We start from the raw sequence: 25,898 nt of genomic DNA, 5'->3' as shown, positions 1-25,898 counted from the left end.
GCCCAAGGGTGCCCAGGGCTGCCCATACGAATAGAGAATTCGGTGGTATCTTACCCTTGCTGAGTTTGCGAGCACCGTGGGCTGCCTGGGGAAGCGTTCCCAAAGCACCTGCTGGGGACCGTGCCTTGCGGGTGACTCCTTTCTGGCAGCTTTCCTCTTTTCCTTTCTCTTTCCCCTTTCTCCAGCTCGATCCCTGTGTTTAAACTTTCTGTCGACTCAAGTCCATGACCATAGTGAGAGAAAGAAGTGAGGTCATACTTTTAGACTAGTAGGATGTAATGTGTAATTGAGGTAATTATGTCTGGTCTTCATTTTCCTTTCTAAGGTGAAAGGTAATAGAATCAGCTCTGTAACTGGACTCCTCTGGTCCCGCTCGTGTCTCTAGGGAGCCTACAACAGTCTGGGCAATAGAGGTGACACCTCCCCCCCTCCCCCATCTAAGACTTTGGAGGATGAAGATCCTTATATTAGTCTAGTAAGTAATTACTCCTAATCATAAAACACGCCCGGCCAGTCTACTCTCCCTTAACCATCCCAGGAGCACTGACCTTTCTGCCTCTGTGTCTTCATGGGATGCCCTTGGCCCCTTCCCAGTTAACTTCCTCCTGCATCACCACCACACTCAAACTTACAAAGGTCTAACCTTGGTCTCACTTCCAGAAAGCCCTGGCCCACCTCTAGATTACAGTGAATTTACCTTCTACACACAACATCTGCCTCATTTTTTTTCACCAGATATTCATTTATCTGTGGTTTGTCTTACAATACAGTTGAAAGCTCGATAAGAACTTCTGCATCTTTGTATCACTTAAATTGAATAAAGCCTTTCCAGGCAAATAAGAGGTACTAATAAACGTTTGTTGAATTGAACTGCATGCCTCACTTGATGCTTTCTTTCTCCATCCACTGTGAATTGGGACAACTAATAGGAAATATGCTACCCACAGAGCTTAAATCAGGCAAGCTGTCATAGGATCTGAGAGCCCAGCCATATCATTGCCTCTATAATTTATTTCAGCTCTAGCACTGAGACACAAGGCCAGGAATTGCACGACAGGTGGGAGAAGGAAAGAATGACATATATATTTTAATATTAGACAAGTCTTTGATGCTGAGAATAGAGATATATGCAACTGCATTTTCCCAACCCCTGGACACACCCCCACGAGTGTACCCTGCCCCATTTCTGTGGCACTACTATTTCACCCCAAAACACTCTTAAGTTGCAACCTCTTCCCCTACTCCAGATTCATCTTTTCCTGGTCTCCTTTTCCCATAGTGTGCAACACTTTCTAGCGTATCCAAAGAATTATTTATTAAATCTGTCATATTGTCCATTTCCCTATCTTGTTTCCAATCCCTGCAGTGGAATCTGACCCACAATGGCAGAGATCTTTGGCAATTTTATTCACTGAGGCATCGTGACTGATTAGAACAATGCTTCTTTCAAAATTGGTGCTCAAAAAAAGAATAAATTAAAAGCAACTAGTTGGTGAAGTTCAATACTCTATCATTAGCCTAGCTCTTAGCCATTAGTCTAGCTCTTTGGAGTTCATACTGAATAGATATTGCAGATAATTTATTTAGCTGTGCTTAAAGCTTAACCCTTCTCATCTAACATTTGGTACTAGAGTTACTGTATAGAATTGGGGGAAATAATAGTAACCCACTTACAATGGTTTTGCTTCTCTTGTTTTCTTCCTTCCTAAGACAAAAAGTTAAAAAAAAAAAAAAAAGAAAAAGAAAGAAAAAAGAAATGATGGGGCACCTGGGTGGCTCAGTTGGTTAAGCACTCAACTCTTGAACTCCAGTCATGATCTCACAATCAGTGAGTTTGAGATACCCATCAGATTCTCTCTGCTTGGGATTTTCTCTCTCCTCTCTCTCTCTCTGCCCCTCCCCTGCTTATGCTCTCTTTCTCTCAAAATAAATAACTTTAAAAAAACCCACTAATTACCAAACTTAAACAGGTCTCCAAGAAGAAAATGCACATAAGATCATGAAACAATGCCCTAACATTGCCCTGAACCCCTTGCTCTCCTACAGATAATTCCAGCATGTTCAGGGAAAGGGGAGGAGTATTTAAAGTTTCAAATAGTATAATTGGCTGTGACTTTGCCAACGAGCAGTCAGCTAGCTATTTATTTTGCCCAGGGGTACAGGTAGTTGAATTATTAAACTTTGCATGAAAATCCCCTTAGCAGCAAAATTTTCAAATTTCCAATTGCCTAGATATACTACAAAAATAGTTCAGTATGGTAAAAATAACCTCGAGTGAGCTATAATTTTGGTGATGGGACATTCATTATTAATTTACTTGAAAAGGATAAAGGATTAAGAAAAATTCATATTCCTTGGCAAGTCGATCTAATATACTTCTAATGGATTTGATCCCACAATGTGTGAAGTCAAAGGACAATAAGTGAATTAGCCAATTAGTGAAAAAGCTAACCCCTTAACTCTTTGAGCAATATTCCCTGTGAGTCCTTAGATGCTGCTTTCCCTTGACTCTGTGACCTAATGCCTGTGAAGGGAATTTTGGTGTTTTAGAGGAGAAAGAGTTAAAGCACTGCACCAAGGTTTTACAAATTAGTATCAATTCAGAGGCATGGAAACTAATATAAGAGTGCCATAGAAATTAGTACAGGCCCACAGAGTGGTGTCCTCAAGGAAATCATTTACATTTTGGAAAAATAAATGGGAAATTCATAACATATGACTTTTCTTTCTCAGTAGACGTATAATCTCTGTGTCTTAAGACATGAGATTCAGGGAGAATTTATAAGAAGAGAAGCCTTTCAGAGCTTTTTCTCAAAACAAATTTAACTGTTTTAAGCCTGCACATTAATTTGCCTATAAATGGATGGTGATCATTCATGTTGGCGGTCTTTCCTGAGAACACTGTAAACAGAGATATTAGATCTACTGACTATTAGTTTCCTACTCAAGTCATTTAGATTAGTATTATTCCTTAACTATAATGAAATCTAACATTGATTGAACGTTTCCTATGTGACAAGCTCTGTTCTAAGCATATGGATGTCCCATTTATTTTTATTTTATTTTATTTTTTATTTTAGAAAGAGAGAGAAAATGAACGGGGAGGAGAGGGCAGAGAGAGAGAGAGAAAGTGCACAAGCAGAGGAAGGGCAGAGGAAGAGAGAGAATCTTAAGCAGGCTTCATGCTCAGTGTGGATCCCACAACCTTGGGATCATGACCTGAGCTCAAACCAAGAGTCAAAGGCTCAACTGAGCCACCCAGGTGCCCCTGGATGTCCCATTTAAACTTTATAATATCCCTACAAAGAGGCATTACCATCATCTCATTTTAGAGATGAGACAGTTGAGGTACAGAGAAGTAACTTGCTCAAAATCAAGTCATAAGTAATCAACCGAAGGGCAAATTGTTAAAGTTAGGATGCACAATCAGATAATTTGATTCCAAACTGCTACAATGTATTACTACATATATAATAAAAGTACACAGTATCAGTTGTAGGCAGCTCACTAGAATTAGATTGGGGCCAGGGCAGGAGCTCCTGACCCGAGATCTGGCAGTGACTAGCTCTGTGGTGAGAAACACCCATAGGTGAATGTCTCCAAGAGGATGAAACACTGCTTGTGGCAGTGGGCACTGGGGTCTAGAATCTAGTGAACAAAGACAAATAGCAAGTCAAACCATGCTTAGAAGAACCATAGTAGAAGATGCCTAAGGTAAAATAGAGCAGCATAGAGGAAATGATCTCTTCTAGGGAGGGTGGCAGCAGAGGTGGGGACATGTAGCAGGCAAGAAACTGTTGGTGAAGAGCAGCAAATGAGCTGAGTCTGTCTAGATAAATAATTTCTAACTGCTCTACATATAGACAGAGGCCAGGGGATTGTGTGAGAGGAGAGACATGAAATGGTGAAATGGCTTCAAGAAACTTCTGAACGTGTACAAGAATAGGTGACAGTGACCAACAATTCACTGCGATTTGTAATGTGTTTACCCTACCCCATCCTTTACAGAGTCACATTATTAACCCCAAAGTCTTTCCTTTTGTCTGAGAAGTATCTCCGTGTAAGAGGAAGAAAGAAGAGTAACAATTTATTTTTACCTAATAAAGAATTGATGTGAATTTAAATATATTCAAAGTGATGTAAATTAAACTATATTCAGTGTGAAAAGGAATGAATTGGAAATTCATGGCTGAAGATCTCATGTTCAGGTGTTTGGATTCATCACTAATTTTTAAAAATATTCTCTCAACCATAACAGGGCAGAACAATATACCCTTCTGTATGGACATATGGTGAAGGAAACAGTGAAGTTACAAAAGGCACTAAGAATGGGATGGAAAAGAGCTAAAATTTACAAACTATATGTTATCACATTGAACTCTCACAAGAGCTTTATGGGGTATTATTCCCCCTTTGTGATGAAGGAAGAAGCTGAAACTCAATGAGGCTAGTGATTTGTCCTTGGTCATCTAGTTGGTAAGTGATAAAGCTGGGATTAGAACTCTGGTCTGGTGAGTCTTCGCAACAGGGTTAATGAAAGCATTTACTTCATGGCTTAAATGGAAAACATAGTATTTTTAACCCAAGAAACAGACTTTGAGATGATTAATAGCAATTAAAATTTACAACTTAACACAGCCTTGAGATGTATCTATTTGAAGTGTTTGAGACACACACAGATACACACACAAACAGCAATATGTATTCTAAGAAAAAAAATTAGGTACCCCAAATAAGGTATATATTTTTCTATACCTATGTGAAATATGATATCCTAGTCAAATACAAAATATCAAAGACAGAAAGTGTATGATTACCTATGGATTCTGCTATTGGTTCATCATTAAAATTTTATTCAAAATGTGGTATGAACTTTCCTTGGAGCTAGCCCTTGGTACGATGTATCGTATTGTCATCTTTCTCTTCTCTCCCTCTGGCACTGCAAAGGTCAGATCCATCCAAGATGTCGGTAATAGATTTACAAACCGCTGACTCTCCTGCATTAGCTCTTTGTCCATCCCAAGACACTAATTAGGCTGCACTTACACCATCCATCATCCTGAGCAGCACACAGATGTGAGGCTTCTATTATGGCTTACACTAGCTACTTGGGGCCAGTCAAACACATTTTCTACAGTGCTTGGTCATTGTTCTGGGTTTCCTTGAATGAGGTCACTTTGGAACAACTCATTCACCTAATAGCCCAAAATATTAAGAGTATCCTGGAAATATAGCTATGGTTTGATTAGATCACTTAATCCCAATCCACTCTGTTTCATTATTTTCTCACAAAACTGAGATGATGTAAAAGGACATCTCCAAAATATGGGACTTCATGCCTCTGTCACTGGTATCTTGAAACCTGCTGGGGTGAGCATGATGTTTCATGCTTCAATGCTTCTCTCTGTCTCCTACTTCTTTCTTTCTCTCATTCTTGCAGCTGTATGTCTACAGTAGGTAAAGGGCTAACTTAACAGTTTATGGTTTGGTTTTGAGAAATATTTTCAGATTAAAACATTCCTTAGTGAAAGACCTCTACAACAGGGAAGGGAGAGTTAGAGGAAATCTTACTAAAAATATCGACTATAACATGACCACTAATACTCCGAAATAACTAAGCAGTCATCTGTTTATGACCACAACTTAAATCATTCATCAGAAATAAATAAAACGTTAAAAAAAAAATTTAAGGGGCGCCTGGGTGGCTCGGTCGGTTGAGCGTCCGACTTCGGCTCAGGTCACGATCTCGCGGTCCGTGAGTTCGAGCCCCACATCGGGCTCTGGGCTGATGGCTCAGAGCCTGGAGTCTGCTTCCGATTCTGTGTCTCCCTCTCTCTCTGACCCTCCCCCTTTCATGCTCTGTCTCTGTCTCAAAAATAAATAAAACGTTAAAAAAAAATAAATCATTCATCAGAATCCATGTGTGCTGGGACAATGCTAGTGCCTTTCTTCATTGAATAGACGAGGAAAAATCAGCTGAGGTCAAGTTACAATGTGATATGGTATGTTACATATTTTCTAAAAACAGTGGCATAATCTGCTGACATTTCACTGATACATGATTTATTTTAAATAGTTAAGTATATATTGAGTACCCATGATGAGCCAAGAAGTGTCTTTAGTACTTGGGATACATTGCTGACCAAAATAGATAAAAATTCCTGCCTTCATGAAGCTTACATTCTAGGAGGAAGAAATATGCATTGAACAATAAATGTAAGAAATAAGTAAATTATATAGTATGGTGGAAGGTGATAACTGCTATGGGAAAATGTAAAAGTATATCAAAATAAGGGGAATTTGGGGAGTAGGGATTGGGGAGAGAATGTGAGTACAAGGAGTTTACAGAATAAAATGGGATCTTTAAGAAAAGCCATGTGGAGAAGAAGAGCATTGAGCAGAAACTAGGAGCTGGTAAAGGAGTTATGAAAGCAGGTACTTGGTTAAAAAATTTTCCAGGAGATGGAAATAGCTACAGCAGAAGCTTTTGTGATTATGTAGAAACCTTAACCAATCTTAAAAACTATACTTTGTCAGAAGTAATTTCCAGCATACCTTTAAATATATGAAGTATTTAAGGAGAAATGTAATTGAAAAAAAAAAGCCAAATTACACTAAATGAATAACTCTCTACCAGAGCTTTTTATTGATTCAAGTTGCACTGATTTGAAATTACATTGACACAACTGTGCAAATAACAAAGCTATTTGTCTCAGAGATTATAACTGCCCAAGGCTAACTGACAGAGCAACTCAGAATTCTACTTTTTTTTTTCATATTTTTGGTGAACATCTTGTTAATTAAGTAAAATAAACACCTTATTGATTTAGAAATGTGGGTCATACTTTGATACTTTATTCATCTTAGGAACTTAAAGGAAAATTGTGTGAACTGGCTTTACAGTAAACAACTAAAAGAAAAAGAAGAAGTCAGTCTAATGTATTATGGATGAGAAATTTAAGCAGGAAAAGAATGAGAAAAATACGCTACCAAGCATTTTTGTGTTCTTGGCTTCCTGCTTGGCAAATGGCATCAAAATATTTGGGTTAGGTATTTTCCAAATGCTGGAGAGTAAAGAATAAAGATTTCATGAATTCTCTGTTTCTTAGAATAGCTTCAGCAAATAATTTTAATTTTTTATTATTTGGGGATAGAATAGAGGTGGCTTCATTTCATATGTTAATAAAATGTATTTTTATTCAATTCCATGTGATAAATACCCACCCAAATACTGTTTTGTTATTAATACAAATGGAGACAAAATATAAACCATTCCTCTTACAAGAGTTTTCTGGATCCTCGAGTCTTAGAAATAGCTCTACTTTAGAAAAAAGGTAAGCAACTAGTCTAGATTTTGACTGCAGAACTTAAAATCATATTTTATATTAGGCTTATGCCAAAAGTGATTATCACAAAGACTGTAGTCCTTTCAAACCAAATTCAGTGGTAAATTTGGAAATAATATCAAATTTAACTACCTTTGAATCAGCCATAAATAGACAGCAATCCAACTTTACCTCACTATTTCTAGGAAGTGGGCAAAAACAGGCATGATATTTCTAAAGTTTTCTTTTATCTAAATTAATTGTCCTCAGTGTGGAGGTGAACGTTCTAAATTACAAAAGTGAAAACACCCATTGCACAACAGACAAAATAGAAAGACAATAAAATGTTCCCATAGATTCCATTAACTGGTGGTAAGCACCATTAACATTTTGTTGTGTGTATTCTACCACTACCCTGGGTATAGACGTGTTTATGCACGTGAGTATTTACAATTCTTGTTTATTTTAACATAATTTTTACACCCCCGGGAGCATACTGTGGATTTGGAAGCTTTTCTTTACCTAATAGTATGGTGGGAACATATTTCCATGTCAATATTTTTAACTGTTACATAGCTTTGCACTATAGCGTTCTATTTTTGACTTAGTTTTTAGAGCTCTTCCTCGGTTAAAGTGAACTGCTTTAGAAGAGCAAGAAAAGGCATTCAAATGAAAGAAATGTAAAAAAAAATTCAAATGTTTAAAGGACAACAGTGTTTCCTATTCTATAAGTTGCCTTTTTATATCCTTTGCCTATTTTTCTTTTATTAATTGATTTTTAGAAGTTTTCTATATAGTCTAGAATTTAGATATAAAGCACTTGATTTTTATTATGCTGCAAAAATTCTGTCACTGTATGATTTTTCTTTTCATTTTTATAGTGTGCTTTGATCAATAGTTCTTAATTTTAATGTAGCCATACTTATTAATTAGTCTGGATAGAGGTTTACTAATTTTATTGATCTTTTTCACAAAACAGAATTTTTGTTTCATTGAGTTTTCTTTTTTTTTTAATTTCAAAGATTTCTGCTTTTGTCTTTACCCTTTCTTCTGCTTGCTTTGGACTTAATTTACTCATTTTTTTCTACTTTCTTAAGGTGGAAACATAGATCTTGGATTTGTGAAAAAAATTTTAATATAAACATGTAATGTGCCCACTAATCACTGCGTTAGTACTTTCCACCAATTTTCTTATCTGTACTTTCATTTTCACTCAATTGAAATTAATCTCAAGTTTTGTACATAATTTTCTTTCCAGCTCATAGGTGATTTAGAAGTGTGTTATTTAATCTCCAAATATTTGGGTAATTTTCCAGATGTTTTTGTTATTATTTGAGTGAATTCCATTACGGTCTGAGAGTATATGCTACATGATTTCAATTACGTTAAATTTGTTAAAAACTGTTTTATACCGAGAATATAGTCTATCATGGAGAATGTTCCATGGGCACTTGAAAACAAAATGTGTATTTTGTGTTGTATAGTGTGTTCTAGAAATGTTAATTAGGTTAAGCTGGTTAATCGTGTTGCTCAGGTCTTCTATATCCTTATCGATTTTCTTTTTTTGTCTACTTGTTATATTGATTACTGAGAGATGAATGTAGAATTCTCTGACCACGTGTGTAGATCTGTATTTATCCTCTGAGCTTAATCAATTTTTGCTTCATGTATTGGGGACATCTCCTGTTAGGTGCATGTTGCAATTGTTATGTCTTGGGAAATTGAGATTTGTATCATTATGCAATATATTTTAGAAGCCTTTTTATCCTTGAAATATTTCTTTTTTTTTCCAACATTTTTTTTTTTTTTATTTTTGGGACAGAGAGAGACAGAGCATGAACGGGGGAGGGGCAGAGAGAGAGGGAGACACAGAATCGGAAACAGGCTCCAGGCTCCGAGCCATCAGCCCAGAGCCTGATGCGGGGCTCGAACTCACGGACCGCGAGATCGTGACCTGGCTGAAGTCGGACGCTTAACCGACTGCGCCACCCAGGCGCCCCTATCCTTGAAATATTTCTTGTTCTCAAGTCTACTTTGCTGACATTAAAACTACTCCAACTCTTTTTTGATTAGCATTCACATAGTTTTATCTTTTGACCTATTTATGTCTTTATTTATTAATTTTTTTATTAAAAAATTTTTTTTAATGTTTATTCATTTTTGAGAGACAGAGAAAGAATGGGGGCAGGGGGAGGGGCAGAGAGATAGAGAGAGAGCGAGAGAGAGAGAGAGAGAGAGAGAGAGAGAGAGAGAATGTGAAGCAGGCTCCAGGCTCTGAGCTATGAGCACAGAGCCTGACGAGGCTTGAACCCACAAACCGTGAGATTATGACCTGAGCTGAAGTCAGACACTTAACTGACTGAGCCACACAGGTGCCCCTATGTCTTTATTTTTAATGTGGGTTTCTTGTGGACAGTAAGTAGTCAGGTCTTTTTTGTTTTGTTTTGTTTAAATATAATCCAACAATTTTGGTTTTGTTTGGAGCACTTACAATTATTGATATGACTAGATTTAGCACTACTGTTTAATTATTTGCTCCCTGTTTGTCCCCTCTCTTTATGTTCCTCTGTGCCTCTTTCCCTTCTTTCTTTTGGATTATTAGAATATTATAAATATTCCAGTTAAATTTATCTATTGTGTTTTTGACGAATTCTCATTGTATCATGTCTTCAGTGGTTGCTCTGGGGAATAGAAACCTACTTACTTCCCTTTCACAGTGTGCAGAGTTATTCTGCCAATTTAAGTAAAGTTCAGACAATTTACAACCATATAGATTCCTTGAGCCTGTGTCTTCTGCTCTATTTATCATATTTTCTTTGCATACATTGAAAACCCATCAGACAATGCGATAAATTTTGCTTTTAACGGTCACACATATTTTGAAGTTCTTAAAAATGTAGTCTTACATAGATATATACTACGTATCCTTTTTTCATTCTTTTTTTCCAGTTTTATTGAGGTATAACTGGTATACAAAAATTGCATAGTCCAGGGATGCCTGGGTAGCTCAGTCGGTTAAGAGTCTGACTCTTAGTTTCAGCTCAGGTCATGATCTCACGGTATGTGAGTTCAAGCCCCGCATCAGGCTCCATGTTGACAATGTAAAGCCTGCTTGGGATTCTCTCTCTCCCATTCTCTCTGCCCCTCCCCCACTCACTCTTGGTCTCTCTCTTAAAAATAAATAAATAAAACTTAAAAAAAAAACTTCATAGTCCATTCTGTGTAATGTGTCTGCTTTTTCAAGATTTTTTTCTTTACTTTTGATTTTCAGCCGTGATGTGTCTTGGCATGGATATTTTGTTTTGGTGTAGTTTACCCTGTTTGGGGTAATGAGCTTTTGGAATGTATACATTTATAGTTTTGCCCAAATGTGAGTAAATTTTAGCCACTATTTCTTAAGGTACCCTGTCTGCACAAATATCTTTCTTTTCTCCTTCTGTGACTCCAGTGATATAACTGTTAATCCTTTTGATATTGACCCACATTTTTCTGAAGCTCAGCTGATATTTTTCTGTTTTTTTCTCTCTGTTCTTCAGATTGTGTGCCTATCATTCTCTTGTCAATTTCACTGACTCTTTCACCACCTTCAATCTGCAATCGAGTCTATCCAGTGCATTATTATAATATTATGATTTCCAATTCTAGCATTTCCATTTGACTATTTTTTATAGTTTCTGTTCCTTGGCTAAGAACTTCTATCTTTTCGCTCATTTCTAGTGTGTTTAACTGTATCGAAAATAGTAGCTGCCTTAACACCTGTTGGTAATTCAAACATCTAAGTCTTCTTGGGGTTTGATCTATTGGTTATATTCTCCACTTGAGAAGTGGTTACATTTTCCTGGTTCTTGGTATATCAAGTAATTTCATATTTCATGCTGGCCATTTGGAATGCTGTGCTTTTTAAGCCCCTTGGTCATGTTAAAAATCCTCTGGACAAGGTACGGTTAATGGAGGTTCAGTTAGACTACAAGTTCTGCCTTGCCTTCTGGTACTGGTAGTAGTCCCAATGTCAGTTCAGTTGTTGAAGTCTTTGTTAAGCTACTTTGGATCTGTCCTATGCATTCATGACTCAAGAAATTGTCTGTGATGGCTGGCGGTTTAAATGATAGTGCAGATCTCAAAGAATTTGCTATGCTATTTTGGACCTGCATAGTGCATGTGTAGTTCAAGGGTAAACACGGGTCTTTTGCAGGTGCATATCATGGAATTAGAGACGTCCATTCTCTTTAGCTGATATCTGTTCCTACCCATCCATGGTTTGAAGGTTAGCCAGATTTGGGGGCAGAATTTATATACGTGATTTGGGGCTCCCTCTTTCTTATTCTGTCTTTTATGGGGTTCTTTCCTGCTTTTCCAGGAACCCCAAACTCCAGCCTCCAGTTCGTTGTTCCAGAAGAACTGCAAGTTTCTTAGTGGAGTCTAGCTGTTCCACACGATGCCTGGCTTCTAGATAAATGCCATAAGAATGAGTAACTCAATCTATGCTATTCCCTTCAAAATTTCACCTGCCTTCTATAGTCTCCCTAGTTTTATCTTCTCTTTGGTGCCTTAAGTTCATCTTTTTTGTAACTTTTGTTCAGTGTTTATTATATATGAGAGCATTAACCTAAACCAGAATCATAACCCGTAAATTTTTTTACTGCCTACTATGACAACCCTTTAATAGTTACATGTGTAGGTAGAGGTCTCTCATTTTCCAACTGTCTGTCTTACTTAAGATTATGATTTGCCTATATTGGAAATTAAAACCTAATGTCCAAGATATAAGAAAATATGATAACCTTCCTACTTTTCCCCTTATCTGGACCACTCCATCCATCACCATTTTAAACTTTTCTCCTTGTTTCTGTTTCAGGTTGTGTGTTTAGTAGCCTGACTTCCATTTTCCCTGTTGATTTTTGTCAGCTGGGGATATTCCTTCCTTTATTTTGAACTTGGCTATACTTTAAATTTAGCTGTCATAGTTTATTCATTGCTCCCAGGTATTTTCCAACACAAGGCTTAAGAATAAATAAGTCTAGTCTACCATTTTGTCAGAATTAGAGCACTATTTTGCCATCTTTATTATTTGGTTCTGTATTCTGGAAGATTCTGAAGTAGAAGCATTGTATATACTCGGTATATTGGTCATTGTCACTTGATAGAACAGATAATAATGATTTTAGTGATTATAATTTTTACTAAAAATAATCCTTATAATCACAAAAATGAATATTTCTTTTACTGTTTCATATTTTGTTCTGTAAAAATTCAATGAATACATAATGTGCAACTCCATGAGATCACCATGGTTTACCACTAGCTCATATTATCAGCAGGACATTGTTACATAAGCACCAGCATGAAATCAGGTACAGTTTATTTAGTGTTGGGAAGCTGAATCAGGAACATGTTTTTCTTCTTGAATTGTCCTCAAGAGCTCTTTAAATACATTGAACAGATATAGGAAAGTTAATCCATGTAATCATTGCCTTCTGCTTACTTAATAGGCCTGAAACGGGTTCTAAAAATGTGTTACAACTGCAATCATAGTTATGTCTGCCTGGCTGAAAGAGGACAAAGGCCTTTTCAAAATCTAGAGCAGATAACTGTGAATGTTTATTGGGGACCAGAGACAAGGTCAACAATAAACAGCATTTCCTCAATAATGACGCCATTTCTGTTTTATTAAACAAAAATGTAGAGTAAAATTCCATGCCTATAAAGTGTACGGAAAGTGTTTCTCTCTCTTTTGGTAGATCTGAACATGGTTCACTGAAGCTCTCTAGTCAGTATCTGGGCCAGTTTGTTTCCCTCTGTTTTATCACCAGAAACACACTTTTACCCTGATCAGCTATTTCATAAAGCTGTGTGCTGCTTGTCACTCAAATGCTAAATAAGTGAGAAGACATGGAACAACAAAAAATGTCACTCTATTCTCAGAAGAAAAGGGCTTTTCAAAGCAGCATAATCTTTCTACATCAAAAGTGGCATTCACATTGTAGGTTATTGTCCCTGACCTTTGGGAGCCACCGGTGACCTGATGTGTATAATACAGTAACCTGCAGGTCACTTGGGAATGCTGTACAAGCAAGCATTTACTCACCATTATATCATACATTGCTTGAGGAAGATTTCTGCTGAAAGTTTTTTCTTGAGTTTTAGTTAAATAACTTGCTAAATGAGTTAAAGGATCAGTTTCCATTTTGATATTTGGGATAATGCTTTTTGCTCCAATTTTTGAAATCCTTGAAACTGGAGACCCTCAATACTTTGTGAGTTTCATAGAGATTAAAAAGCTACCCTCACTGATGAGATGGAAGACGAGTGAATGTCCTATGACACTTTGAGGTTTCTGCCATAAAGCTTTACCTAGTTCTAGAAAACCACAACCCCAGTAGAAGTTTAACTAAGAAGTAAAAACACAAGTGACTGTTGATATTCTACCATTGATGTGTTGAGTGTGCTCGCTCTCTCCTCATTTTATCCAAGTTATTGTCAGAGGAATGTAAGGGTATTATTCTCCCAAAGCTCAGATAAGTAAGACAAATTGTAACATAAAATTTGCCAGAGACAGGTCACAGTGTTTCCCAATAATGATTTTTTAATATTCTTTCAAATATTCTTTTAATATCATGCATAATTTTCATAGATAAATTTTATTTATGAGATTTGACTATGAATAAAAGGAAAGAAATAGTATTATAGCTAGAGCATAACAAGGAATTAGTTGGGTTTTATTTTCCTCTTCTAAATAAAGGAGAAAAAGGAAAAGATATACGGCAATTTAATTACAATTCTATCCTATCCTGTGCAATTATTGATTTTGTCTGAGGAGTCAAATCATAGCCCATTTAACCTATCCCTTAATGTCAAATTCAGTTTCCATATCCTGTATGAAATCTTTATCTACTTCTCAACTTACAGCCATCTCTCCCTTGCCTGATTATTTTGGCTAGAACTGCATGTATCATTCACTGCAGTTCTTATGTGAGAACTTATGTGAGCTCCTTATGTGAGCTCCTCAAGGAAAGGTGCGTTCTCTTATTCATGTATATTCTTAGCACTCAGGCAGTACCTGGCACAAAAGTACTCATCACATTGTATCATAAATTCTAGATTGTTTCTCAGTTCACTCCCAAACTATATTGTAAAATCCTTCACAATAAGGATCATATTTTCTAAGCTGTGAAATCCTCAGGGCCTGTCACAATGTCTGGTACACTACTGGTAACCATAAGTACCTTCTGAATATATATGTAATCATAATGAATACAGATTTATCAATTATGTATGTATATTTCATGAAACACAATATTTATAATTGGATATGATTATGAAATATCTTACATTCCTGATTACACTGGTACGTTCTTTCTGAATAAGAACAATACCTTTCGAAAAAAAAATTTTTAATGTTTATTTTATTTTTGAGACAGAAAAAGAGTGCGAGCAGGGGAGGGCAGAGAGAGAGGCACAGGATCCAAAGCAGTCTCCAGGCTCTGAGCCATCAGCACAGAGCCTGACGCAGGGCTCGAACTCACAAACCATGAGATCATGACCTGAGCTGAAGTGGGCGCTTAACCAACTGAGCCACCCAGGTGCCTCAAGAACCATACCTTATCTTCTTCCTATATCCTTACCTTCCCCAAATCAGAAATGAATCCACTAAACACTTTTAAAATTGAATAATAAGATATAATTATGAGGAACCTCAAATTTTAAGTCATACCCCATGTAATGTTCAAAACACCTCTTGGTTCACATCAGGAAACACTTGCTGAGAATTTGCTGCATGTCAGGCATTACACTAGGCACTAGGCTTACAGGAATGGAATAAAATAATAAAATTAGGAAGACACTCCTAAGGAACTTATATAGTAGGTAACACTGATACATAATACGTTACCATAGGTAGTAAGCAAAATATGGCTATACACTGGGTATTTTGGAAGCACAGAGGAGCACTTAGCTCAACCTTGAGTTAATAAATGACTCCCAGGAGAAAATAATACATTGAAGGATGAATAAGTGTTAGCCAAGAAAAGAAAATGTGTGTTTCTCTTAGAGGGATCAGGGTGAATGAAGGCGCAAGGGCTAGCAGAATACGATGTGTATTTATTAGTGTTAAATATGAAGTTAAGAGTGAGGAGAAACTGGATGTAGAAAAAGACTGCCTCAGGACATAAAGGCATTCATGTGCCAGTCTAAGGAATTTAAACTTTATCCCACAGTCAATGCAGAGTTTAAGTGTTTTAAGGACAAGAGTGCTGTGGTCAAATATACATTGTAAAGACCACTTTGGCTTTGCGCAGAGGATTGATTAAAGAGGTTGAGCAAAATAGGAGTGAAAGAAAACAGGTAGAAACTGAAATTGTGTAGGCAAGAGATGGTGAAGGCTTCTGCTTGGCCAGTAGAAGCAGGTATATAGAGGAACAGGAAGGGAGTACATTCCAGAAACATTATGAAGAAATAATTGGCATGGCTTGGTGATGGATTGAATGAGGTATATGTAGGAGAGAGCTGAGTCAAGAATGACTTTCATCTTCCTGGAGAAGATCAGACCACCAGCTAGGAGAATCAGAGTAGGGAGTGCAGAGAGAGTGGGAACTGTTTGTGATATTCTGACTTGGAGGGAGTATCAAGTGCAGGTGCACAGCCTATATTTAGGCTTCTGTGACTGAATCACAGAATAGATGCTAGAGCTGAAAGCAAGAGTATATACGCGGAAGATAAAGACAGACTAAATCAGGTAACTCCTCAGCAGTGTGTGAAGAGAAAAGAGCAATGGGATAAGATATCGAACTCTGATTAACTTCAATGTTAAAGAGAGGGAGTAGATGAGGGAGACTTTACCTATCATAAAGGTAACAGGGGTGTCAAATCTTAAATAACATCAAAAGGCATGAGATCAATAATATCCAACAGCATCAGGAAGACATTATTCTGTCCTTTAACGTAAGTATTTTAGCAATGTTCCTCTGTGTTACACCTTGTCGTCATTTCCTATTTCTATTTCCTATTTCCTATACCTGTCGTCAGTACGTATTTCTCACGAATAGCTTTTTAAAATGACATGAGGCTGTCCACAAGCCACTAAGGGTGCACTAAACCATAATCCACCACAAAACGAAGAAGGGAGAGGAGCATTTGTTCACAGTTGTGACCTTCCCAGTCATGCTGGGAAAGCAGAGAGCAGGCCTATTGGAGGTCTGCTTACCAAAGGGTTCATGCCAGCTCCATATTAATGGAAAACCACAGATGGCTAGCTCTACCTCATGGGCGCACCCTCCCTGAGACACATTTTAAGCAAACTGATGCTCTTTTGGACAGCTACTTAGCTCTTTGGACTATACCTATGAGTACTTTACTATATGTTTTGATGTATATTTGATGTGGGTTTTTAATGTATCTTAGAATAAACCCTCTGCACAGCTATATTCTTTTCTGTGCCCCAGAGGGATGTTATTTGTGAATCTTATTAAAAATTAACAAGAATCTACTTCCCATACTCTGTCTGTCATAGATAAAGAATGGCATATGTTGATAAACATAAGCCATTCATTGATTTCTGAAGCCAGAGGCACTGGAAAGCATCACAAATCATGTGGTAGGACTGGGCAAACTCAATGATTTATCTAAATGATGTTCAGAATTAGATGTGTCAATAAACTTCCTGGGTGGCTATAAACCCAGAGAACTCTATTTCTTTTGTAAGGGGAAAAATATAATATTCCATGAGTTGGGTCCCAGTTCGTACATTCCCAACTTCACCTGCTTTTAACTCAGCTTTATGTGTTAGAACAAAACCACTCGAGTCAGCATCCCACCAGTGATGAATACAGACCTTAAAAGAGAACAGCTAAACCTAGAATTATCTGAAAAAACATAGCTAAGACCACAAAAACTTTGTTGCAACAGACCATCATCAAAAGTATTTAAGTTCAATGCATATCTTGCTACCTTACAAAAATGAAAAGAATGACCCACTCCACCAAAACTAGAAATAACAGGGGAACTTGGGTGGCTCAGTCAGTTAAGTGTCCGACTCTTGGTTTCAGGTCAAGTCACGATCTCATGGTTTCATGAGTTTGAGCCCCACGTTGGGCTCTGTGCTCACAGCTCAGAGCCTAGAACCTGCTTTGGATTCTGTGTCTCTATCTCTCTCTGTCCCTCCTCTACTCATGCTGTCTCTATCTCTCTAAAATAAATAAATAAACTTAAAAAAGAAAAAAGGAAACAAAATAGTAGCTTTATAGAACACAGTCCGAAAAGTTCTGGGTTAATCTTTTTATTATACAATATCACAAAGAGATTTAATTATAATATTCTCCTCTGTCCACTTCAGTACAGTGTCCAGAGAGTACCTGAAATTCTGGGCAAGAGAATTATGAAGAAGGAGCATAAACTTTAAGAGGCATTAGGCAAGTTATTTAGCCTCTATAACCTCAGTTTCCTCATCTGTAAAATGGAAATATAATTCTCTAGTGTTAGTGAGAGTACATTCTATATATAAAGTATATAAAAAGAAGTTTTAACATAATACTATGTGCATATAAAACAGATGATTAAGGGTAGTCATTACTATTACTATCATTATGGAGTTGGCAATAGCAATCATTTATTACTTGTAAACTCATTTGTCCTCTGCTAGCCAGTGACATGGAAAGAATCAAAAACTGAAGAAAAACCCTAAGATAAAAACACAGGGGTGCTGGTGGCTCAGTTGGTTAAGTGTTGAACTTCTGATTTTGGCTGAGGTCATGATGTCAGGGTTTGTTAGCTAGAGTGCCCGCCATGTCCCCCCACCCCCCACTCCTCCTGATCAACACAAAGTCTGCCTAGGATTCTTTCTCTCTCCCTCTCTCTCTGCCCCTCCCCAACTTGTGCTCTCTCTCTCTCTCTCTCTCTCTCTCTCTCTCTCTCTCTCAAAATAAATAAATAAACTTGAAAAAAATCCCCATAAAAGGAACCAAATAATATTCATTAGCTTTACCTATAAATTGGAAAAATATATATATTTCAGTTAAGTGGCTATGTTTGTATATGTGTTCTATAGAAATATATGTGTTCTACAGAAACATATTTTGACAAACCACTTCACAAGACGTAACCTAATTACACACTCTGAAATATGCAAATTACCTTTTATCCAGGGAGGAATTTGGCTCACCCTAAGAACTGAGTCTTCACATAGGATATTTTTTTATTGTAAAACATTTCTATTCCATTTTTTCCACAACAAATAGAAATAAAAGATAAATGACTGCAATAAATATGTCTAATTCACCAACTTGCTTCTTTTCCAAAGATGTGTGCATTCAGTGCTGTGATTTTTAAATTGTATGCATATAATACAGCCATGTTTTCTATAACTCATATTACTTCTCCTTTAAATCAGAGTTCAATACATCAGCATGCATCATTCTTCCAGGCGTTTTGCCACCTGAACAAATTTGAGATGCCCCAAGCTAATGTATGAGAATGGCTAATTTCAGGAGTAGGCTATAAATCTCCAGCAGTGAAGGATTATGCTGAATTTGAAGGTCTCCGATGGAAGATCTGATGAAGTGAGGTGGTGGAAAGAAGGTATTGCCATAATAAACGGAGAGTGGAATAATCATGATGTAGTACTTGTGGTACTTTGTAAATTACTTCCTACACCTAAAAATGTGTTGATTGAATGAATCCTGGTATCCCACCAGAAGAAAGGAATGTCACAAGCATGCAAACAAAGAAACATCCCCAAACTCCATGGGGGAAAAATCCACATATTCAATATTTATTCTCAATGAAAACAGGAGAAAAGCAAGGAGCAGGAGAATACACTGTAATTATAAATGGGAAAAATGGAACTATTTCTGACACAAGCCCACGAACCCATGAACCCACGAACAGTTCCAAGAATGTGACATTTAGCAGTCAAGGATCCTTTGTTATGAATGTATCCACGCACTCAATCCCCACTTAAATGAAGCATGTAATCCATTCCAGGCTCTGTCCTGGGCACCAGGGATTCAGAGATGAACAAGCTGCCTAAGACTCTATAGTATATTTGCAGTCAAATGCTCTAAAACTCTGAGTATATTTGAAAAACAGGTGAGAAAGTGAAACAATGATTGAACAGCAAATTAAGTGACATGGGGTCCAGATGAAGATCACCTTACCTGGCATGAAGATAGCAGAATGCTTCCAAAAGGAAATTATACTTGAGCTGACTTTGAAGGACATGTAGGAATCCCTGGAATAAGAAGAAAGTATAGAACACATTCCAACATACAAAAAGTCAGAAGTACAAGAGCACAGGAGGTATTTAGGGGGATGACAAGCAGGGTTTCACTGTAGAACACATTATGTTGGTAGGAGAATGTCTGTAGGAAGATGACGGGGACTAAGTCATGAAGCCTCATATAAAAAAGTGATTCAAATATGTCTGGTGTCTAGCTTCTTCTGGAGATTTGGCTCCAGGGCTCCATGTGAGTCTGAGGTGACAGTGATGTCAGTAGTGTCACTTATCCATGGCTTACCATACTTACATAGAGGCACTTATGTGAATAGACATGGCTATTTACTCGAATTGCAAGGGCAAATTCGAGAATCATCTTTGACAGGGAATAACCAGGAAATTTTGTCTAAAAGCAGCTAAGGATCTTGAGCCAAGCATTAGAAGCCAAAGTCTAATGTCAAATGGGAATCTGAGAACTAGACAAATGAGTGCAAAGAGCAAGAGGACAGAAGAAGAAAACTGGTATCAATCTGGGCTAATTCTGGAAGCGGCTGAAAAACCCATGATGGAATGTTTTGACACTCGTGGTAGTTTGTTTATGTGGGTGGTTGAATAGGTCAGTTAAGTGTCACACAGTAGGATCTCAGCAGGGTGTGTGATCGCATTATACCATTTGTCTATTTATATATGTGCCTCTATGCAATGATTCACCTTAGAGCCAAGAATCTCTCCTGTGCAGAAAATCTTTTAGGAATATTTACTAGCCACAGTTATCTTATTCTTTCAAAATAATAATCTGCTTGTTCATCACCACACACGAAGACCTATTATAGCCCCCAGAGTAGATGTTATCTGAACTGAACTGAAATAAAAGAGCCCTCCAATGCAGCCCTCCTCCCCCACCATTGGAAGCCAGATTCAAATTGTGACAGATCAGTGATTTCTATACCTTCCTCAGTTTTAATTTTAAGACTGATCATCCTTAATAGTGATATCACTAGCATCAGCTTTATATAAAAATTAAAACAATTATATAGAAAACAGTAAACTAAAATTTAAAATAATAAGAATACAAATATTAAATTTTATAACAATATATTGGGGAATATTTACAAAGCATTATCTTTGTGACATTGAAAAAGAGAGAGGTATATTTTTATGGTCAACAGACCAGAACAAATAATTTTTATGATTGAAAAATCAGTGTATAGTTTTACAGCTTGTGTGTAGATGTAAAAAAAATCATAAAATTTCAAGAGCTGAAAGGAAAGAAAAAGACTATCTGATTCAATCCCTTCCTGTTCTGGATGAGTTGAGACCAACAAAATTATTTAATCCAAAGTTCTTTTTGCACAACTCTTTTCAGTACTTAGATGAGACACAAAACCCAGGCGCATTAGAGTCTTTATTTTCCCTAACTGTAAATTCTTAAGTACAGGCATTGTGCAGAGGTGAATATCTTTGCATCTCTGTTATGCAGCACAGAGCCAGGCATTTGATAGGAAGTCAATGAATATTTGTTGGATGAATGAGTAATGAATGAATGCTATTCCATGTATGTAGTCTGCCTATGTAAAGGGGGAAAAGTATCACACATAGGATTGTTATCTCTTTCACTAATATATATCTGTTCTGTTCATTGTCTATACCAGCCTTCATCCTGGAACTCTTTACCTAGTAAAGGACACAAGTTACCTGATTTTGGTCCATGCTAGTGAACGTAGGATTTTTAAGACTTATGAGTTCATGTGATATTGTAGGTTTCACATCATTTATTCCTAGAAGCTTAACACAAGGAAGGCTAAGTTGTTTTATATATGATCCTTTCATATTTTTATGGCAAAGATTAAGAATTTGGTTGCATGCACAAAATGTTATCAGAATTAAATTAAATAAAGTTTTTTCACAGTGGATGTGAAATTGATCAAGATGATATATTACTATTGGGGAACCTGGGTAGTTCAGTCGGTCAGACTCTTGGTTTTGGCTCAGGTCATGATCTCACGATTCATGAGATGGATACCACCACCCCCATCCCCTACCCTGGGACTCTGTGCTGACAGCATGGAGGCTACTTGGGAGTCTCTCTCTCCCTCTCTCTGTGTCTCTCCCTTCCTTGTGTGCATGTTTGCGTGTGCATATGCACCTGCTGTCACTCAAAATAAATAAATAAACTTTTAAAAAAGGTGGTAAACTAAATAAACATTTTCTTTTGAGTCCAATAAGAAGAGGCCATGTTTAACCATTAAGGCATATGGAATGATACTATAACTCTCTCATTCAGTAAAATTCCTGGTCTAAAAAGCATAGCCCACTAGCCGATGTTCTTTGTAAGCAGATGACTTGAGATACTGGCTTAATACCAAAAGAATAATCAATACTTTCTTTTTCATTAAATTTTCTTGCAAAAGTTCCTTTATGCTACGGATCAATAGGATACTTATTGCTCAGAGCTTACATATAAATAGGGTTATGTGGGCTAAGTATTACTGGGATCGTGATCTTCAGTGAGACCTCTGCTTGAAACATACCTTCCTGTTAGTAAGAAAGGGAGCAGCAGCAGCTGGTAACAGTGGGGGTCTTAAATTATGGGACAGCAAGTTATTGTCATTCCCTTACTCCTGTATTCCATAGAACTCACTCTGCAGTGCTCTGACGATGCTGTTGAACAAATGACACAAAGACAGAATTTTCAAAGAATTCTCTCTGTGGCAGAAGACAGCATGAGGGTTTTTTTGATGTTTCAGTTTTGTTCTTATATTCAATAGAAAACAAAGATTGTGATAGTACCATTCTACTTCTCACAATTTGGATTCCTTTCCTTTCAGTGAAACCAATTTCTGTACCTGTTGGTTATTCGGATTGTACTGGAATGATTATAGAAAAAGATGCCCCCTGTCATTAATGCAATGCTCTAGAGGAAAAAAACTAAGCATCTCTCTTTCAATAGCAGAAACATTTGAAATGTATTAGGAAGGCCTCCTGTGTAAGAATGCCTTATATATCCTCTTAGGCACACGTTTTGTTCTCCTATGAGACTGTATTCATGTTTCAAAAGTCTTATTCTTTGGGATATTGAATAAATTGAGAAGTTGCTATTATTTAGAGCATATATTAAATAAACATATATTTGTGACTGGTTGATTGAAGAATTTGAATTCATTGGGATGTTATGATGAAATAGATTTACTTGTTCCAATAACTTTTATTCAATGCTGAATCTAACCTTCTCATTGGGTAAAATATCTCTTCATGACATCTTGGCCAAATTCCAGAACTTTCCTGATACTCATTGTTATTAGAATAGTTGCAGGTTCTTTATAAAGTTTATCTCCCTTCAGTGTCCAGTGCTAATTAGACATGAATTAGGCACTGTGCATATATTATTCCCTGATAGAACACTATAAAGTAACTACTTTTATCATCCCCATTTTACAGATGAGGAACTTGAGATTCACAGAGGGTAAATTACTTGTACAATTTGTATAATAACAAGCAGTGAATAATCTCAGCTTCCTGATTCTACAGTCTGAGCAATTTCCAATAGAATACACTAAGCAATATTAAACTCTTCATTGCCACTTGTATAACAGGTAGGTCACTTTTTAAAGACAAGTGTTTGTAATCGTCTGGAAGGACATTCTCTAAAATTACATCTCGCTATTTCTCATGAAGGCTCCAGAGGTTAAAGTTTATAAATCTGTTTTCTCCCTTAAGAAAAATTTTTCTTTTGCAATTTTGTTCATGGACCTTGATGTGACCAATTTCTAACATTCAATCATTAATATACATCAATGGATGGGCAATGTCAATATCATTATTAAGTGCTTTAGTATGTGTACAGCACTAACCATAAAATCGAGATTCCTTACTTACAAGTTACATAGCTGAATGTAATGAAGACTCTTGGGCCTTTACTGGTTCTTGTCCAGCTAATTCAGAGAAGGATGGCAGGTTTTGCTTAATAATCTTTCGTATGGGATACATTCCCCATTTTGCCACATTAATTCTCTTCTTTAACCTATGTTCTCCATTTTCTCTAATTTCTGCTTGACTTCTAAAGCATAGCAACTGTGAGACATTCATTTTAGTTTGCTGTTTGCCTGACATTTTTATTCTTGTGGCCAATATTTGATCTTCAAACCCATGTTACTTGGAATTGCTGATATGTTTATTTTCAATTTTCCCAAAGAGCTCCCTTAGCAGGTTTGTAGTAATGACTACAATGATATGACACGTTCCTTTTTGAAGATTGACTTAGAAGAGGCTCTGCATATTCTCCCTTCCAAAATTCTCATGATTTTCTTTCTCTTCTCTTGATTGTACACTTATTTTTGTTTTAGTATTTTTCTACTCTAATGTACTGACTTTATGTAAGCCTTCCTAAGTCTTCTTAGCATTCAGTCATTTTTCTTTGAACAATACTTGATATTATATGACTTGGGATTCCCGCAAAGAATTTAAAGAATCTTAGCAAATATGATAATATTTATGTTCACCTCAACCAAAATAGCTCACAGGTATGTAATGAGATCCTTTCACCTAATGGTGAAGGATGGTCTTGTGAAGTTCAGCTTAGCTTGGCTACCCAACTTTTTAGGACAAACAAGCCTAATTGTTGCTGTGACTAGGAAAGTAAGACCTCAGATTCAAGATCTAACTCGTCTAAAATTTGCCTGAAATTCTAGTGCTGCTGCTTACTTGCCTATTCAGTTATCCAGATCATCTGATTCAAATGGAGTCTTCAGGAGTTTGACTCAATCTGTACTTGACTTTCTATACCCCATCTGAATAATTGTCCTTCAAGCAAAGATACACTGAAATAAATTGTAACAGATATTTAAAAAATCATTTTGTTTTATTTCATTTTTCATAATAATAGGTCTACTCATCAATCCCCAACCTCTATTTCCCCCATCCCTACCTCTCACCTCCCTTCTGGTAACCATCAGTTTGTTCACTAGAGTTAAGTCTATTTCTTGGTTCTCCCCCGCCTCTCTCTCTGTCTCTTCCTTTGCTCATTTATTTTGTTCCTTAAATTTCACATATGAGTGAAATCATATGGTATTTGCCTTTCTCTGATTGACTTAGTTTGCTTAGTATTCTACTCTCTAGCTCCATTTATGTCATGGCAAATGGCAAGATTTCATTCTTTTTTATGGCCAAATAATATCCATTACACACACACACACTCATTTTATATATATACACACACACACACACACACATATATATATGTGTGTGTACACACACACACACACACACTCACACACACACACACACATACATACATACAAACATACACATACAGTTTATTTATCCATTGACCTGCTGAAGGATGTTTTGGTTGCTTCTAAGTTTTAGCAATTATGAATAAAGCTGCTATAAACATCCATGTGCAGTTCTTTTGTGTGGATATGTTTTCATCTCATTTGAGTAAACACCAAGCAGTGTGAATGCTGGATCGTCTGGTAAGAATATGTTTGGTTTTGTTAGAAACTGCCAAACTGTTTTCCAAAATGGCTGTACCATTTTGCATCCCAGCAACAGTGAGTGGGTTCCTGCTGCTCCACATCCTCACCAGCATTTGGTGCTGTCAGTGCTCTAGATTTTGGCCATTCTAATAGGTGCGTGGTGGTAGGTCACTGTTGTAATTTGCATTTCCCTGATGCCTTATGATGTGAAACATCTGTTCGCATGCTTATTTGCCATTGATATATCTTCCTAGGTGAGGTGTCTGTTAAAAGTCTTTGGCTCACTTTTAATCACATGGTGTCAAGATGGGTACCGCATACCAGGTACCAATCCCAGGGGAAGGGAGATGGGCATCTATATGTAGAGGAGAGTAAAAAGCATCACCATGCCACCCACCAGGAATGGAAGTCCAAACAATTCTTCCCATTGCTTCTTGGTTTCAGAGTCACTAAGGAAATCATAACACAGTCAAGCACTGGATGGAACAACATTTTACTTACATAGAGGAGAGACCGAGCAAGATCAGCTTCAATAGTGGGTGTCAGTCCCCCACGGTCAGAGGATCTTTCCCCCTCTGCTGCCACAGTGGAGAAGGAACCCTATCCTCTCCAAGTGGATGACAGACAATATCTGCTCCTTAAAAAGAGACAGAGTACTCATTGAGCCTGAAACAAAGAAAGATAGTCTCACACAAGGTCAAGTCCAGCAAAGAATGTGAGGGTTTTCTATCTCTTGGTAAGGAAATGTTCCAGGCCCAAGGCCCATCCATACGCAGTAAAGTGGGAAGAGAAAGACTCCTCATGAGAATGTCTTTCCCAACAGGTTGTTTGTGTTCTTTTTGTTGAATTTGAAGATTTCTTCATGTATTTTTGGTAACAGTCCTTTGTCAGCTA

At 37.1% G+C, this 25,898-nt stretch overlaps 1 long non-coding RNA gene across 1 annotated transcript; it reads right to left on the bottom strand.

The window, feature by feature from the left end:
• Window positions 1-1,674: 1,674 nt before the first annotated feature.
• On the bottom strand, window positions 1,675-25,667 carry LOC131483966 (uncharacterized). Its single transcript, XR_009247963.1, has 4 exons — window positions 25,506-25,667; window positions 22,062-22,191; window positions 19,472-19,545; window positions 1,675-1,705 (listed from the first exon to the last, which is right to left on the bottom strand). It is a non-coding gene; the product is annotated as an uncharacterized LOC131483966 (long non-coding RNA).
• Window positions 25,668-25,898: the final 231 nt, after the last annotated feature.

The sequence above is a fragment of the Neofelis nebulosa genome, chromosome 8, assembly GCF_028018385.1.
Source record: "Neofelis nebulosa isolate mNeoNeb1 chromosome 8, mNeoNeb1.pri, whole genome shotgun sequence".
NCBI classification, from domain to species: domain Eukaryota; kingdom Metazoa; phylum Chordata; class Mammalia; order Carnivora; family Felidae; genus Neofelis; species Neofelis nebulosa.
The sequence above is the reverse complement of the archived record's forward strand: the minus strand, read 5'-3'. Positions and strand labels throughout refer to the sequence as shown.